We start from the raw sequence: 17,544 nt of genomic DNA, 5'->3' as shown, positions 1-17,544 counted from the left end.
AAAAATGAATCTATGTTTCTAAACCTGTTGTGGGATCCTTTTGTGGTGTAGTTTAGAGTAAAGTCTGACTGATCTGTGCCAAGCTACCCAAGGGTTGAGCATGGGTTAATTTAGAGTTTGCTTGTGACTTCACCCTGAGAAGAATTGTGGTTATTGCTGGAGAAGGGTTTCTACCCCATCAACCAGTAACCCAATTTCTTACAGAGTGTGAGTGAACCAGGGTAATGGGTGTCAATTGTATCCATTTCGCATATCTCTGACCTGGTCTTGCAAAAAATGGAGCCTGAGGACTGTGCTCCCAGACGGTGGAAGTGTATTGCTTACATTCCTGCAGCCAGGTGGAGGAACGCCATACACTGGAGTGATGACAGTGGAGACGACATCCTCTAGATATTATATGAAGCATTTTGGTTAGCAAAGAACTGCTGATTAGTTTTCCTGATCACTGCCATTAGGTGTACGGTCCAATGAGGGGTGGGACTGCAGACTGTTGTCAAAGGTGTGAACCACTTCTCCGATTGCCCCTTCACCTGGCCAGATGGTATTCAGATGCAGAAACCTCACAGCTCTTTGTGCCTCAGTTGAGGCTGCTCCAGGATGAAGACAACCCTGCTGTGAGATACAACACTTTAGACAAAGGCTTTATCTAGTAAACAGCCCGAGAGGACACTTGAAAGAAGAACCACCCCACACTGGTTCTACAGTTTGAGACAATGACTCTACATCTCCTGCCTGCAAAGAGTGCTCAGAGGGTTGGTGTGCAACCAGGGCTGGTGTCTGACTGATAGCCAGTCTCCCAGACATGAGGGGACTTGAAGTCTGAATATCTTTCTGGAGTAGCAACAGACTTACCTAGAAGCATCTAGAAGACTGCCTACCTGTTGAAAGAGGCTTTGTCCTGCAGAAAGACAGAGTGTTCGGGAAGGAGTGGGGTTCAGTGAGTCTCAGGAATCTGTGTAGTGCCCAAAAATAAGACTAATTGAGAGTGATTTTGAAGGAGCATTGTGCCAGAGGAACCCCACAGACTCTATTGCTGGTTCTTGGCAGGAATTGTGATTTCATAATTCCGATATTGCTGAACGCCTGATCAGGGCTGTAATTGCATGTCTTCTGAAAGCCAATGTAAGGCTGGATCTTCAGAATTGCTGATGGTTAGCGTGAGAATGTATCTGCTCAATTGCTGATGGCCGGTGCAGGACTGCATCTGCCTAACTGCTGACAAGATGTGCAGGGTTACATCTACTAAATTGCTGAAAGTCTAATTAGGGGCCACACCTTCTGACAAAATATCAAACAGTAAGTATATATTCATTTTCTATATCTAACTCCACATATATGTCCCTTGACGATATATATGACTTCAATGTATGTAGATGTGGAGTTGAGAGAAGAAAATCCATACTTCCCTATTTGCACGTATCTTTCAATATTTTGGGCCAGATGTACGTTTTTGTTTTAAGCTCACAAGATACCCGATTCGCAGAATTGGGCTGCCAATTTGCAACTGCAAAAAAGGCTTTTCCCATTTACAGAGCCCTATTTTGCGGTATGGTAACCTATTACCGAATTGCAAAATGGGTTAGTGATTCACTATTAGGAAGAGGCGTGTTTAGGGTGCCCCTTCCTAATAGCAACTTGGAGGGCTATGTGTGAATGTTTCGCGACCAGAATATGGTCGCAAAAATGTTTCATTTTACCACCTACTTCAAGTAGGTGGTAACCCATTCGCAAACAGAGAGTGGTCCCCAGGGGACCCCTTTTCCTTAGGGAATGTATGTGAAAACCTTTTTAGGAGCAAGCAGTGGTTCCACAGACCACTGCCTACTCTTGAAACATGAAAAGACATTTTTCATTTTTATTTTTAAATGCATCCCATTTTCCTTTACGGAAAATAGGCTGCATTTCAAAAAATGAATTCCTTCATTAAAAAGCATGTACAAATATGGTGGTCTGCTGACCCCAGCTGGTCACCATCCCTGTGATTTTTGCAATTTCCAATGGGTTGTAAACCAAGACCTACCCCATAAATAATAATGAAGTAAATCTATTTGCAACCCACTGGGAATCACAAAATTCGCAATTTGGTCATCACAAACCATACCCTACGTACATGTGTCCCTTTGTCTTTTGTTTTTTGTCTACAATATAAGTGTTGGGCAATACTCTCGTACATAATATTGCAGACTACAATCATAAAAAACATATTCTGAGCCATAATTTTGAGGGAAATCAAATAAGAAATGTAGAGAAAATACTTGTCAAAGGTGGGCAGTGGTTTCCATTAGCAATTTCAGTTTGAGAACAGCTCTCTTCATTGAACATTCCTTTGAGGGGGCAACACCTGCTCTCCACCAGTTGGAGTTACAGGGCAACAGGCATGTTCTCATAACCCCTTGATGCATCTTTGAAGTCTGGTTACATGGTTGGGGAAATAATGGTAGCTGTGTCCTAACTCCAAGCATTACAGCTTCCACACTTCACTCTGAATCCAAGTTCCCAAAGCCCTCTTTATGCACACCTGCTGTGTATACTAGGGTGTTGTGCTTTTACTCCCTCATTCTCACTGCCCTGCCTTATTTGCTTTTTTACTACCAACTGTCTTATTAGGAAAAGTAACAGATGTATTTTCCATAACACAGGTGTACCTTGTAAGGTTTTTGTGTATTGTATAAAAACAGAGTGCATGTTACATCTCAGATACAGGTTTTGTCAAACTACAGCAAAGGAAAGGGTATCCATTTTTAGCTAATATGAAGGAATAGGAATGCACACTCCCTTTGTCAATGCACTCAGCTGTGGCTTCTTTAGTAAGTATCTTCTAATCAGAAGTAGGGGAGATGGAATCTTGATCCATTCATTTTCCAAAGGATATAGTTTAATCAAAGGAGAAAGGATCACTTGTCCTGATCAACCTTAGGTCTGCAGGATGGTGAGGGGGTTTCTGTCCCAATATTAAGACCCTCAGGCACGTGATGGGTATGGTGGTGTCTTTAAGCGGTATATCTTGATTCTCCGCTTATGATTCACGTGTGTGCATAATCATTAGGTCTATTAGGTTATGCAGCCTCCACCAGGAGGTTATTACCCAAGGTTGGTACAGTAGTGAGCCAGAGATAAAAAGACCGAAAAGCCAGGAAGACAAAAATTTTATTAGGTCTGGTTTTGGGTCTGGTAAACTCAATTGTAGTGCATCTGGTTAACTGGTTAATGAGTTATAGTTGCCGGTTCGGTACGAGCAGAGCAGCGCGCACAACAGCGAGCTGAGGACGAGGCGCAATAGCCCGCTCCAAAATCTCTACCGGCTGAAGGAAGTGTGCAAAAATAATGCGCGAGGTACCATAAGACCTCCAAGACATAGGAGCAGGTCAATAACCTTTTTCCTTTTCACTTTTTAACACTATATTTAATAAATCATTGCACGTTATTTCACGGTCCTGATGAATGCCCGTAAGTTCTAGAACAAAGGCAATAGAGGCAGAAACATGTCGACCAATCTTTTAACTTTTTGATACTCACAGTGCAACTATAACTCATTAACCAGTTAACCAGATGCACTACAATTGAGTTTACCAGACCCAAAACCAGACCTAATAAAATTTTTGTCTTCCTGGCTTTTCGGTCTTTTTATCTCTGGCTCACTACTGCACCAACCTTGGGTAATAACCTCCTGGTGGAGGCTGCATAACCTAATAGACCTAATGATTATGCACACACGTGAATCATAAGCGGAGAATCAAGATATACCGCTTAAAGACACCACCATACCCATCACGTGCCTGAGGGTCTTAATATTGGGACAGAAACCCCCTCACCATCCTGCAGACCTAAGGTGGATCAGGACAAGTGATCCTTTCTTCTTTAGTAAGTAGCCTTGATTTAGCTGCAGAGATTACTGGGTCATAGCTAGCACTTACATAAGTCCTGCTATTACAAGATATTTAGCTCATAATCAAAAATATTCCAAGGTCTAAACCCACAAGCGGATCTATATTAGGGGCCAAATAGCGGGGGCTTTCGTCTTCACATTTGCCACCTACTCTGAGGGCGTCCGGGACACGGGAGGTTGTTGCTAGGTTGTGGTGAGTATTCCAAGCTCTCGCTGTGGAGCGGCCAGCATTGGGTAGGGACTGACTGTGCTGATGCCTGCAACCACTGCCCATGGATCCACACCAGATAAAAATAGGCCCCAAGATCTCACACCCAGTAATCCCAGGTGGGCCACAGCCATGCACCTCAGAATCCCAGTGAGTACTGTCCTCCGCTGGGCGTTTGAGGCAACTCGATTTGCGGCCCTAAGGGTCATATTTATAAAAAAAACATAAAGCGCAGCAAGTCACCTTGCTGTGCTCTGCGACAGGGAAATGGCAAGAATGTGCCGTATTTAAAAGAATACAGCGCATTCCTGCCTGAGTCCATGCGCTGGCGCCGTTTTGACTGCCTAGCGTCAATGCAGGCACCCTAGCACCATGATGCAACTTTGCCTATGTTGCATTCAGGATTATTCTAGTGCAGGAAGGGACACTCGTATTCGAGCCCTTAGTGTTGAATGACTACTACATTTGTGTGATGATCCTGACGTAATTTTAAAGTTTCAAGAAGCTGTTTGTTTGTACCGAGTGCCAGCAATTTAGCTGCCAGGTGCAGACCAGTGTGCGTCTCACCTCTCAATGAAACTATGGAACTTAACCAGTGGTGGCTCCCCCACTGAGGCAAGGGGGCTTCGCCCTACTGCTTTCTTGCTGTGCGAGAAGGCAGAAACATAAACGATAAAAACTACCATTTATGTTTCTGCTTTTCGCACTGTGAGAATGCCGAAGTACCTGGTTGGGGGCGGGCGGGTGGGTGGTTCTGCTTGTGAGCAGGGGGGAGTGGCTTACCCACTGTTGTGGGTGCTGACTGTTTGGTCGGCCCCAGGGCCGACCAACCCAGTCATGCACACTCTCCCTTTTTAGGTTTCGCCTCGCCGAAAGCTGCGCAGCAGACTTTTGCGCAGGCGAAATCTTTTGTTTTGCAGTATGTGGGCTTGTCCCGCCTCTGTTTTCCATTGGCTAGCTCCATAAATGGAGGCTAGCCATTGGAAAACAGAGGCGTCCGTCATTCTGCGAGGCGACTCTTGGGCGTTCCTGAGATTTTTTCTCATCCAGCCCCTTTTAGGACGTCAGTGCGGCGGTGGGCGGGGTTTATTTTTTCGGTCGTCCATGTTTCTTTTGGTCATTCCGCGGCCGACCGCCGCCGGAGGAAGTCCAGGTCCAGGTGAGTGCTTTTGATTGTGGCCGTTCCCGCCGGCCCCCCTCCCGCTGTCCGTGTGCCCGTTCCCGCACCCCCCTCCCGCTGTCCGTGCCTTTCTCGCCCCCCCTCCCGCTGTCCGTGCCTTTCTCGCCCCCCTCCCGCTGTCCGTGCCTTTCCTGCCCTCCCTCCCGCTGTCCGTGCCTTTCCTTGTTCTGTTTCCAACACACTGTGATATAGCACTTTAATCCAATTGCTTTACTTTAGATGAAGCAGGACTAGGAATTCCAGAATGGAAAGAGTTGGTAAATGAAAGGCCTGGGCCGAAATATAGTGTCCTAATGGCATGGAGTTGTTTGGAAAAAGTAGTTTGGCGTTATGAACACATGCGTGTATTAGTCAAAAAGCCTGTTAAGCATCAGTCGGGGCACTTAACAGGCCAAAATACCAAACATCTGTTGTACTCGTCCATTAGTATTAGGAAAGGGGCCCTCAAAAATACAGTGTGCCCGTTCCCGCACCCCCCTCCCGCTGTCCGTGCCTTTCCCGCCCCCTCCCGCTGTCCGTGCCTTTCCCGCCCCCCTCCCGCTGTCCGTGCCTTTCCTGCCCTCCCTCCCGCTGTCCGTGCCTTTCCTTGTTCTGTTTCCAACACACTGTGATATAGCACTTTAATCCAATTGCTTTACTTTAGATGAAGCAGGACTAGGAATTCCAGAATGGAAAGAGTTGGTAAATGAAAGGCCTGGGCCGAAATATAGTGTCCTAATGGCATGGAGTTGTTTGGAAAAAGTAGTTCGGGGGTTATGAACACATGCGTGTATTAGTCAAAAAGCCTGTTAAGCATCAGTCAGGGCACTTAACAGGCCAAAATACCAAACATCTGTTGTACTCGTCCATTAGTATTATGAAAGTTGCCCTCAAAAATACTGTGTGCCCGTTCCCGCACCCCCCTCCCGCTGTTCGTGCCTTTCCCGCCCCCTCCCGCTGTCCGTGCCTTTCCCGCCCCCCCTCCCGCTGTCCGTGCCTTTCCCACCCCCTCCCGCTGTCCATGCCTTTCCCGCCCCCTCCCGCTGTCCGTGCCTTTCCTGCCCTCCCTCCCGCTGTCCATGCCTTTCCTTGTTCTGTTTCCAACCCACTGTGATATAGCACTTTAATCCAATTGCTTTACTTTAGATGAAGCAGGACTAGGAATACCAGAATGGAAAGATTTGGTAAATGAAAGGCCTGGACCGAAATATAGTGTCCTAATGGCATGGAGTTGTTTGGAAAAAGTAGTTCGGCGTTATGAACACCTGCTTGTATTAGTCAAAAAGCCTGTTAAGCATCAGTCGGGGCACTTAACAGGCCAAAATACCAAACATCTGTTGTATTGGTCCATTAGTATTAGGAAAGGGGCCCTCCAAAATATGGAAATCATTTCCGCCCCAATATCGCTATGCTTGAGAACAGGACAATTAACATGCAACAAGCTGTTTTCCCTACTTACTCAAGTCTGGCTTACTTAACTAGCCACACAGAGTTTTGATGTTTGTTTAAAGGGATGGGGTGAGGGGGCACTTTCTTTCTACGCTGATGCAAATTTAAAGATTTCGGATGGTCTACGCCAAACCAGAAAATCACATCTTTAATCTAATATCTCTCCCTTTAAAGGAGTAAGGAGCATATCTATGCAAGACCATCACCTTACAGAAGTGAGGGAATGCCTGTTGTGAGGAAGAAGGTTGCTTGTTTCGATAGTCCTGCCCGAAAGGAAAGGAAACGCATGTCGCCCAGATGGAAGCTGCCTAGTCTAATGGCATGGTACCGCATGGTTGTCTCCCACTTTCCGTCCCCCCTCCCGCTGTCCGTGTCTTTGTGTATCCCGCTGTCCCCCCCCCGCTGTCCGTCCCAGACCCCCCCCCGCTGTCCGTGTCTCTGTTTAGGCACACCCAGGCGCTCCTGGCTAGAGAAAATGGCATGGCTGGAGCGTTCTCTGCTGATTGGCATTGGGGAGCAGGCCGAGGGAGGCTGCCTAAAACATGACAAGACTCCAGAGCAGCAGGAGCTGAGGTGGCGGTGCGTGATGCGGTCTCAGAGGAAGGTACATTTTTTTATTTTATATAGATTACCATCCGTGAGCGTCACACTTCCCTCCCCCCGCACGCAAACCCATCCACCCATTTTACCACCCACGACTGCTACCTAGGATTTTGTTTTCTCATACCGGGGCTCATCTAAAAGCTGAGTAAATGGGAACTGACAGGCCTTGTTTTTTTTAAATCATGTATTTTTTAAATACTTTCTTCTGTTCTATATAGCTCTGTCTTTGAATTTGCCCCATGCTTGTCTATGCACGCTGGAAGCCATTGAACGTGGGCTCTACCGGTGTTACTTGTTAATGTCTGCTGGTTCTATATAACTGGGGAGAAAACACGGCATGTATAAGAGCGGGAAGGTTGTGTCCAAGGAGCATTGTGCATGTTCGTCACGTCTCAGTATGGGTGTGCTGAATTTATACATATTTATATAAGTGAAGGACGGTGTACAATATAAAGGCACGTCCGTCAGCCGGTGATCAAACGAAGATGGCAGAACAACTGCTGATTACTATTAGGGCACGATTAAATAGATTACACTAGGAAAAGGGATTTGCATTGTGGGGCATGTGACATTTTTTTTAAACACAGCTGTGCACGGTTGATACTTTTAATCTGGAGCCAGGCTGCCCCTGCTTCTCCCCCGTTGTTGCCCTGTTTCTCTCCTGCGTTCTCCCTCACTTGCTCATTTTCTATCGATCCCCCTATCCCACTGTCTCACCGTCTTCCTTCCATTTTCTCAAACCCGCCCCTCGTTTTCTGCACCCCACTCTCTCTTTATCTTTCTCTTACTCTGTCAGCCTCTTCTCTCTCCCTCTCTTGCAATCCCTTCTGCCTCTAGCTCGAACATCTTTCTCTCAGCCTCACATCGCAGTCTTGCTCACACCTCTCCTTCTCTCTAACCCTCTTCTCCCTCATTTCATCATCCCTTTCTCGTAACAACCCCCTATCTATCTCCCTCCTCTATTTTCCACTCTCTCTCTATTTTATCCCCTCCCACCCTCTCTCTTGTTGCTGCAGTTTGGAGACACCGTTAATTGTCACAGGCAATTTATGTCTGCCTTCTATGTGTAGCTTGTGACCGAGCACACAAGGCATGTGCCTTGAACTATGAGGACACACAAAGTCACTTTCTGTGGGCTGCACACGGTCTAAGACTATTTTTATAGCACAACATGACAGGCACCTCGCAGTGCCTGCTATGTTGTACTGTGAAACGCAGGGGGGTACCATAGGTACCCCCCATGTACACCCCTACCCCCCCTTCACCTTGGGGGGCCCGCAACAGGCCCTCAAAGCAAAAACCGTATACCACAGAAAAGCATTGCCCACAGCACATCCTAATATGGCTGGCGGTGTCTGATATTAGACCTTTTCCGCCGCGGCGGACGGTCTTCCCGTCCGCCGCGGTCCCATCCGCCATTGTATAATATGGCGGGGGAGAAATAGGTGGCGGACGGGTGCGGATGGCGGATCCATCGGCCATCCTAATCGGCCCCTATGTACGGATACACACCAGCAATCACTGGCTAAAAATTTCATATGCATGTATCACCTCACAAGCATAGTGTCTTAACCTAACCTGCGTGCTGGTAGTGCTGCAGTGACTTTTTACCGCTTACTTCTTCACGTTTGCAGCACTTATTATCAGCCTCTATTTACCTTGCTAATAGTGTGTGCTGCTAGCCTATGTCTTCTTGCTATTAGCGTGTGCTGTTTTTAGATGCCTTCAATGTTTTTTTTAAATTATATTGCTTTATTGTGCATTCACTCTGCCTTCATTTGCTTTGTTTTCCCGATGCCTGCCCCTCAGTCCACCGCAGCTCGTTGTGCTGATTGCGTGGAAGGGGCTGGGCTGATCAGAGGGAGGTCTTCTGATTCCCTCACTTCCTGTGGCTCATTCCTCAACGCCATCTTTTCCAGGTGACGTTCTAGTCTCCTGAGCTCCTTGTTGTGCCTGCCTATTTTAAGACTCATGGCACAACGCGCAGCTAACATAGGGTCTTAACCTAACCTGCATGCTGGTAGTGCTGCGGTGTCTTTTTACCGTTTACTTCTTCATGTTTGCCGCACGTATTATCAGCCTCTATTTACCTTTTTAATAGTGTGTGCTGCTAGTCTCTGTCTTCTTGCTATTAGCGTGTGCTGTTTTTAGATGCCTTCAATGTGTTTTAAAAATTAAATTACTTTATTGTGCATTCACTCTACCTTCATTTGCTTTGTTTTCCTGATGCCTGCCCCTCGGTCCACCGCAGCTCATTGTGCTGATTGCGTGGAAGGGGCTTGGCTGGTCAGAGGGAGCTCTCATGATTCCCTCACTTCCTGTGACTCATTTCTCGACGCCATCTTTGCCGGGTGAAGTTCTAGTCTCCCGAGCTTCTTGTTGTGCCTGCCTATTTAAGACACATGGCGTTAACGCGCAGCGGCGTGCCAAAGGCAAGCCCGTCTGTGCCCGTCCGCACCCGGACAACGCCAGACATGCTGTCGGCGTTGAACGGGGTGCGCTACACTACACTTTGGTGAGGATTTATGGGCCATTAACAAAGCTCATACACCTTGTGGCCAGCTAGGAACTGTGTGCTTGGAAGGGCCGTTCTGTTGTTTTTATTGTGGCTTTGATTCTGATTTTAAACCTACTGTAGTGACTCCACCTCCCTCTCTGCCCTCACCCAGTGTATTAAAATCTTAAGACTTATCTGCCGCTTACTGGCTAAACACTATTTAGATGTTTATAATTTAGTCCAGGACGAAGGTCCTGATGTATTTTTCCTAACGGAAACCTGGCTCTCTGATGATATGGTCGCGGGGCCAGACTTAGCGCTCCCTCCCGGCTATAGCATCCTGACTCTAAATAGGCTATCGAGCGGTAGTGGCATTGCGATGAGTTTTAAGTCCCAGTATTGCTGTTCATTTGTTAATGAGTTGGTGGTGGGCTGCGAATGCGCTCACTTGGCAATCTCCTTCAGTGCCAACCACACCATGTCAGGGCTGATGGTTTATCGACCTCCTGGTCCTGCGAAGGAGTTTAAATTGAAGTCGCCTGTGCCCTGGCATTGAGCACTGCTTATTTTACCATTCTTGGTGACCTCAATTTACATTTCGACAGCCACACTGACACAAAAGTCACTAGCTTTCTGACATATCTGGCAGCCTGCGAACTGAGTCAACTAGTTGCAGGGCCCACGCACACTGCATGTCATCTGCTTGACCCTGATTTTTCCAAACTTCCTACCCTTACTGTGAATACACCTAGCCCGGTTTGCTGGACGGACCACTTTCTGATCTCTGCATCCCTCCCTATCACCGAACCTATGCTCAGAATCACTCCAAAGTCATGCTGCAGGCGCCCCTGGCGAAAACTGAATCTCGAACAATTCCACGCCTTGCTCACTTTAGAAACTCCTAAACTGCCCAATGATCCAGATGTGGCATATAAAACACTCTGTGATTGGATTGTTCAAATTTTGGACTCGCTTATCCCGGCCACCTGGTCAAAATGCCGCAACTCTAATTCCAACCCCTGATTTTTGGACTGTTTAGCTACACAACGTAAAACCTGTAAAAAACTGGAGCGAGACTGGCGAGGGATAATGATCGGGCAGCTAAAAGCCGGTATCAGTCCGCCATTAAGACCTACCATTGGGCCATACAATCGGAGCGGGCTGGTTATTATGCCAATTAAATTAAGTCCAGCAGTAACCCGGCCAAGTGCATTTTTAAAATACTTAACAATCTTAAACAAAGGAAAACTGCAGTGGCATCCGTAATCGCCTCTAAACAGCATTGCGAGGATCTCGCTACCTTTTTCGTCTGCAAAGTGGAAACTATATACAGCTCCTTCCCTCCGGGTGCAGCCCATCCTAGGCCCACACACTTACTCCCTACCATCCACACTCATACGGCCTTTCCCTCGGTCTCTCAGGATGAGCTTCGTTCGCTATGCTGCAAAGTCAAACCGGGCTCCCCAGCAGACCCTCTTAAACCTAGCCAGTTCCTGAATGCACTGCCTGTGCTCTTGCCATCCCTGTGCCAGGTGGTGAATGCCTCGCTTTCGACTGCTGTGGTCCCCAGGTAATGGAAACAGGCTAAGGTGGTCCCCCTTCTTAAAAAACCCTCATTGGATCCCGCCATTTGGGAAAACTTCCATCCAATCTCTCTTTTACCTTGGGCAGCGAAGATTACAGAGGCACATATCAATTCCATTCCAACAACATTTCTGGTAGGCACGGCATCCTGGATCTCTCACAGAACGGTTTCCGTCCAGGCCACAGCACTGAGACTGCTCTCCTTGCTGTGTCTGAACACCTGCAGACCGTCCTGGATACGGGGAAGACCGCAGCACTGATCCTGTTGGATCTCAGTGCTATATTCGATATGGTCTCCCACCAGATTCTTTTATTGCGTCTGGGAGAGGCGGGGATCGTCGGACCAGCTTTGGAGTGGTTTAGATCTTTGCGTTTCTCTCTTGTGTCCACTCCATTGGACAGGGTGGGCCGCAGGGCTCTGCTTTGAGTCCTGTTCTATTCCACTTGTATGTCCAACCTTTGACTGCAGTGGCTCGGGATTGGGGTCTTCCCATTGTCTTCTATGCTGATGACACACAGTTGGTGGTGGCCCTCTCCGAAGACACTATACGCGATGCTCCCATGTTTAAAAATGGTTTGGCAGCAGTTACGGAGTGGATGACCGCCAACTGCCTCCAACTCAATGCTAATAAATCTGAGGTGTTATTGGTAGGGAGAGACCCCGAGCTCTGGAGTGAGCATTGGTGGCCGGTCAGTCTTGGGTGTCCACCCATTCCTAAGTTGGTGGTAAAGAATCTGGGGGTGTGGATGGATTCCACCCTCAGTTTTCAGGATCATACCAAGAAAGTGGCTGGTACCTGTTTTGACATACTTCGGGTCTGAAACCCCTGCTGGTGTACTTTGACCCGTCCACGCGACAAACGATTGTTCAAGCGGCTATCTTGTCAAGGCTGGACAATGCCAGCTCTCTCCTTTTGGGGGCTAATAAGGCTGAGATCACACGTCTGCAGAGAGTCCAAAACGCGGCTGCAAGAGCCCTGATTGGGCTCCCCAGAAGCTGCCCTACAAGTGGCGCCATTCGTCGACTACACTGGCTACCTATGGCCAAGGGGGGCAACAGAGAAGGTTTGGGTCATATCTCTGACTAGCTTGGACCACTCCAATATTCCAAGCAAAAAGATAGCTAATCAGGTTTTACTTGTTTCTTATTTGATCACGCCCAGCCTGAGAGTACTGAGCGGTCAATATTTTATTTGTGATTTTTATCTTCTTGAATTTTTTACATTTCTTTTTTGTATGTCATAAAAAAGAACAGTTATCAAACAATAAAGAATGCATTCAGAAAACAATGTGCGCAATATATACAAGTGTTCAATATGTACATCATCAATACAAAATTTCAAACACACCAAAAATACATAACAACAAGTGAATTAAATTAATGCGATGCCTAGAAGCAATTTTCAAAATAGGCACCAGTCCTTCAGATTGTATAACAGAAGACAGGCGGACAACACATTTAATAGATACTGCCTGCCAGTCTTACTGAGCCAGTGATTAGATATTTTTATGGTTGCACTTCAAGGGACGGGAAGCGTGGTTTTATTTATATCCCTAGTTGCACCCTTCTACTTTATCCCTTGCTCGGGGTCAACGCGTTTCGAACCACAAAACGATTGAGGGTTCTCCTCAGGACACGGACTGGATAGAGCCGTAGCTGGGTATAGTATTCATGGTCAGGATGTATGGGGGCAGCAGCCTCACAGAGCACACGTTATCTGGTTTGATGTAGCAGTTGTGACATTTATTTGAATTGGGAGTGGAAGCGTCGCGTAGTACAAGATATCTGTCTTTTGAAGCGGATTACCGCGAAGAGAAGTAGTCTGGCCGTTCGGTCCAGCGGTTCATGTACTCTGGATGATTTTGTGAACGACGTTCAACGAGCATTCTTCTCAGCATCCATCCCTCCGGCGTCTGGCGTGCAGATGCCGGAGGGATGGATGTGGAGAAGAATGCTCGTGTTTCTGTGAGGCTGCTGCCCCCATACATCCTGACCATGAATACTATACCCAGCTACGGCTCTATCCAGTCCGTGTCCTGAGGAGAACCCTCAATCATTTTGTGGTTCGAAACGCGTTGACCCCGAGCCAGGGATAAAGAAGAAGGGTGCAACTAGGGATATAAATAAAACCACGCTTCCCGTCCCTTGAAGTGCAACCATAAAAATATCTAATCACTGGCTCAGTAAGACTGGCAGGCAGTATCTATTAAATGTGTTGTCCGCCTGTCTTCTGTTATACAGTCTGAAGGACTGGTGCCTATTTTGAAAATTGCTTCTAGGCATCGCATTAATTTAATTCACTTGTTGTTATGTATTTTTGGTGTGTTTGTAATTTTGTATTGATGATGTACATATTGAACACTTGCATATATTGCGCACATTGTTTTCTGAATGCATTTTATTGTTTGATAACTGTTCTTTTTTATGACATACAAAAAAGAAATGTAAAAAATTCAAGAAGATAAAAATCACAAATAAAATATTGACCGCTCAGTACTCTCAGGCTGGGCGTGATCAAATAAGAAACAAGTAAAACCTGACTAGCTATCTTTTTGCTTGGAGTACCTATGGCCAAGGGCATTGAGTTCAAGGCCCTCTGTCTGGCCTTTAAAATTCTGAAGTCCGCCTCCCCGAGGATCATGGCCAATCTATTAGTGCCTAATACTCCTCAACGCCCCTGTGCTCTATGGGGCAATGCATGGTCACGTTCCTCGGGTAAATTGTGTTTGTGCTGGCGGACGGTCGTTTTGAAGCCTTGCGGCTAAATTCTGGAATTCCCTTTCTTCCCAGATCCGATGTTTGGACAATTATCTGATGTTTCGTAAGGCGATCAAAACCTGCCTTCTCCCTGCAGCTTAGGTCTCTCTTCTGTGTTTTGCTGCTTGCAGCGCGCCGGGAAGCCTCTTTGCTGGGGCAGCTGTTGCGCTATATAAGATGGCTTAACATAACGTAACATAACAATGCCGGACACCCTCCCAAATGTTCACCTTGCTTACCTATCAGTTACAATAAGAGGTACATGGTCTCTTCTTTTGTGTGCAGGGTCTAGCTTCTCATGTATTATCAGTTTAAAGAGGTTGTGGCCAGTATGTTACTTCAAACCGTGCTTGGCTCTTTCATTCTAGAAGATTCCAGTTGCTAGTTGCTTGTCTCACTGATAGGCACCGTGTGGCGCATTCTTTAACTGCAGAGTTCTGGGGTAGTAGTAGTGTCCGCCATTGTTGTGATGTATTGCGTGGGATCTGCCTCTGTGTAGCATGTGGTAGTAGCGGAAGGCCTTATCTTAATGTAGGGTGGGTGTGGCCTGTCCATGTTTTGGTGCAGGTCGTCAGTAGTAATGACGAATATGAGGCAGGAGTCTGCATAGTAGGGTTGCACTCTCAAATTTGCATGAAAATGCAGCATTTGCCCACTCTTTTTTTCAAAATTTTCTCGGGGGAAGAACCTTCCCGAAATCCTCGTAGGTGGTTCAGGCTTGCTCGCCGCAGTGAAGTACAACAATTGTTTTACGCCTCGCCACTTTCAAATGTCACCAGCCGCCACTGAACTTAACCACAGATGTAGCCATGGCCCGCTTTTGGCGTGGGCGAGCTAGGCCCAGGCCCAGGGCGCCATTGTTCAGAGGGGCCGATAGAGCTGTCTGTCTTAAAGTCCTGCAGACAGCAGTGTCCCTCTTGGCACCAATGATTCAGACTAAACTGCTTTTAATCCTTTTTTACTTACCTCGGGGTCGTTCTACCCCCTATCAACTCTCTTTTTATATCTCCTAGACCTAGATCGACCAGAATGCATTGACCAGGACTGGCCTATCCTGGCAGCCAGTCTGCAGCCCGATCATCTTACTTTGCAAATGGCTTCATTAGCGCCAGCTCACCCTTAAACATTGTGTTGACACAGTAAAGTAAGGCGCGCTGGGCTTCTTGGAAAAGGATGTCGCTGGGCCCGTCAGTCTTATCTTTTTATCTGACTCTTAAAAACCACTGGCAGCCACACACCCACATTGAGCCCCGTAGAAATAATGAGGGGTTGGACTTGTCTCAACTATTTAACACCTTAGGTTCCTCTTCTGTGTCAGATAAACTTTGAGCACTATGGGGAACAGAACCGTCTTCCTTTTTTTGGGTAAGCGTCATTCATTTGCGATCGATACAATGCGCTGCCGGGCGCTCGCGCCTTTTGTTGCTATTTCTCCTTATGAAAGAAAGTTCTAGAATGAAGCGTCTTAGTTTAAGAGCGAGAAACTGCCAATCGTGGTTACTTAAATGTGCGCCAGACCTCTGCGAGCTCGGATGCAGGTTTGTCGTTAGAGGTGGTGAAAAAAAGGCTAGATGAGGGAGCAGAAAGTATTCCTTTTCAGAGATGTACATTCTCAGGGGATATGACAATACAACATATGCCTTTACCACATTGATGCCTTTACCATGCATGGATTTACCACGCATAGTTAGTATATTTAAGGTAAATAAAATGCCTAGAAATGAAAAGCTTGTTTTTTTTGTGTTTTGCACTTGTAATTGCACCGTTTGGAGACCCCTTATGGAGCTCCCTCTCTGCACATGAACAAACTTGTGTTGGCACCCGCTGTGGAGTGACGTGGTGCTTTGTGCCTCCGTGTTACGCGTTAATGGTGTGAGGACGCGAGGACGCATACATGTACTATATCCTTTTTTCAGGAAAGCAACACACTCTCCTTTTTATTATATATCTCCTAACACTAATACAATCCACCCCAAAACCTAACTCCCTTAATTACTACCCACCCACCCTTGAACTGTATAATTACCCCCCCCCCCTCTCTCTCTCTCTCTCTCTCGCTCTGTATATATGAGTAACATTGGAGTTTCAAACCCTTTTACACAAGTGTAATACTACCCACAACAGTGTGGAATTACACAGGGAGTAAATCACCCATCATGGACAATATATATTATATTAAAAAGTATCTTGTCCTAAATATTGCATATAAAAATATCACCCCCGTAGGCGTTAGTAACAGAAACTCTATTCCCAATGGCAAGATATTTTTGCTAATGATATTTAGAACATGATGTCTACATTAGACAGTAAGTATTTCAGTCAACAATATTTCGACATGCAACTGCAAGGGGTGAAAAGGCTATGTTAAAGATAAAAACATGTATGTTTGTGAACCCTTCTCATCCTGGAAATGTCAAATCTGTTTCCAGGACGGGAAGGTGTTCATAAAATCTCAAATATCGTCAGGATGTTAGGTAAGGGGTTTTCCAATGAGGAACCCTATTTTTAAATGGATTTTTTTTTAATTGTGCAATGGCAAAAGGGCTTTGGCTGTTTCCACAATGTATTACTGTTCAATGTGTGCATCGTACATAAAACGTTCTGATGATTACGTTGGGAGGCTGCAACTGGCACAGATTTCCAGCCCTTCCCTGGTAAGTTAGGAACACCCACAAAAGGAAGAGCTTCTGTGGGTATTCTCAGAATCCTCTCTGCCCCTTTCCGTCCTGAAAATTGCTAGACATTTATTCCTGCCAAGGAGGCGCAATTAGTTGTTGTTACAGAAGCTTCCACAGGCGCTAAGATGTGTTCACAGCTTGTATAAAAGAACTCATGACTATAAAGAGGCCGATTACCTCTGTAGTTAAGTCAGGTCTCTGGATCCTAAGAAACTGCAAAAATGTTCTGCTCTTTCTTCCTTGGGATGCGCAGAAATCTGTACCCCAGGCATTGATCTTATCCCGTGCTGATTCTGCGTAGGGTTTTGAGTAAGGCAGGAAGATTGGCGCTCAAGCTGGTTCGTGGTAGAGTATGGGATACAAATTGCTACAGTGCTGCTAGGTCAGGGGAAAACCCAAAGAACTCCTGTAAGTGTGTGGGTGCGGACCCACACTGAAACTTGAAACAAAGTCACGGGCACACGTTCAGAGTAAGCAGAGTAGCAGGAGAGTGTGTGGAGAATCCGTCTCGCTGTTCGGTTGCGGAAGGAGTGTAAGAAACAGGAAGTGTTAAATATAGCAAGGTCTCGAAAATACAGTGATATTTAAAATGGCTAAAAAATTGAAAGCGAGAAAGAAGAAAGTTTCAGGCAGGAAAATAGGGAAAGAGATAGAATTGCTGGTATCCAATTGTTGTGGTGCGTGGAGCTGTGGGATGAGTCTGTTTCTCAGTGTTCTGCCAC

Source organism: Lissotriton helveticus, chromosome 4_1 (assembly GCF_964261635.1).
Source record: "Lissotriton helveticus chromosome 4_1, aLisHel1.1, whole genome shotgun sequence".
NCBI lineage: Eukaryota > Metazoa > Chordata > Amphibia > Caudata > Salamandridae > Lissotriton > Lissotriton helveticus.
The sequence above is the reverse complement of the archived record's forward strand: the minus strand, read 5'-3'. Positions refer to the sequence as shown.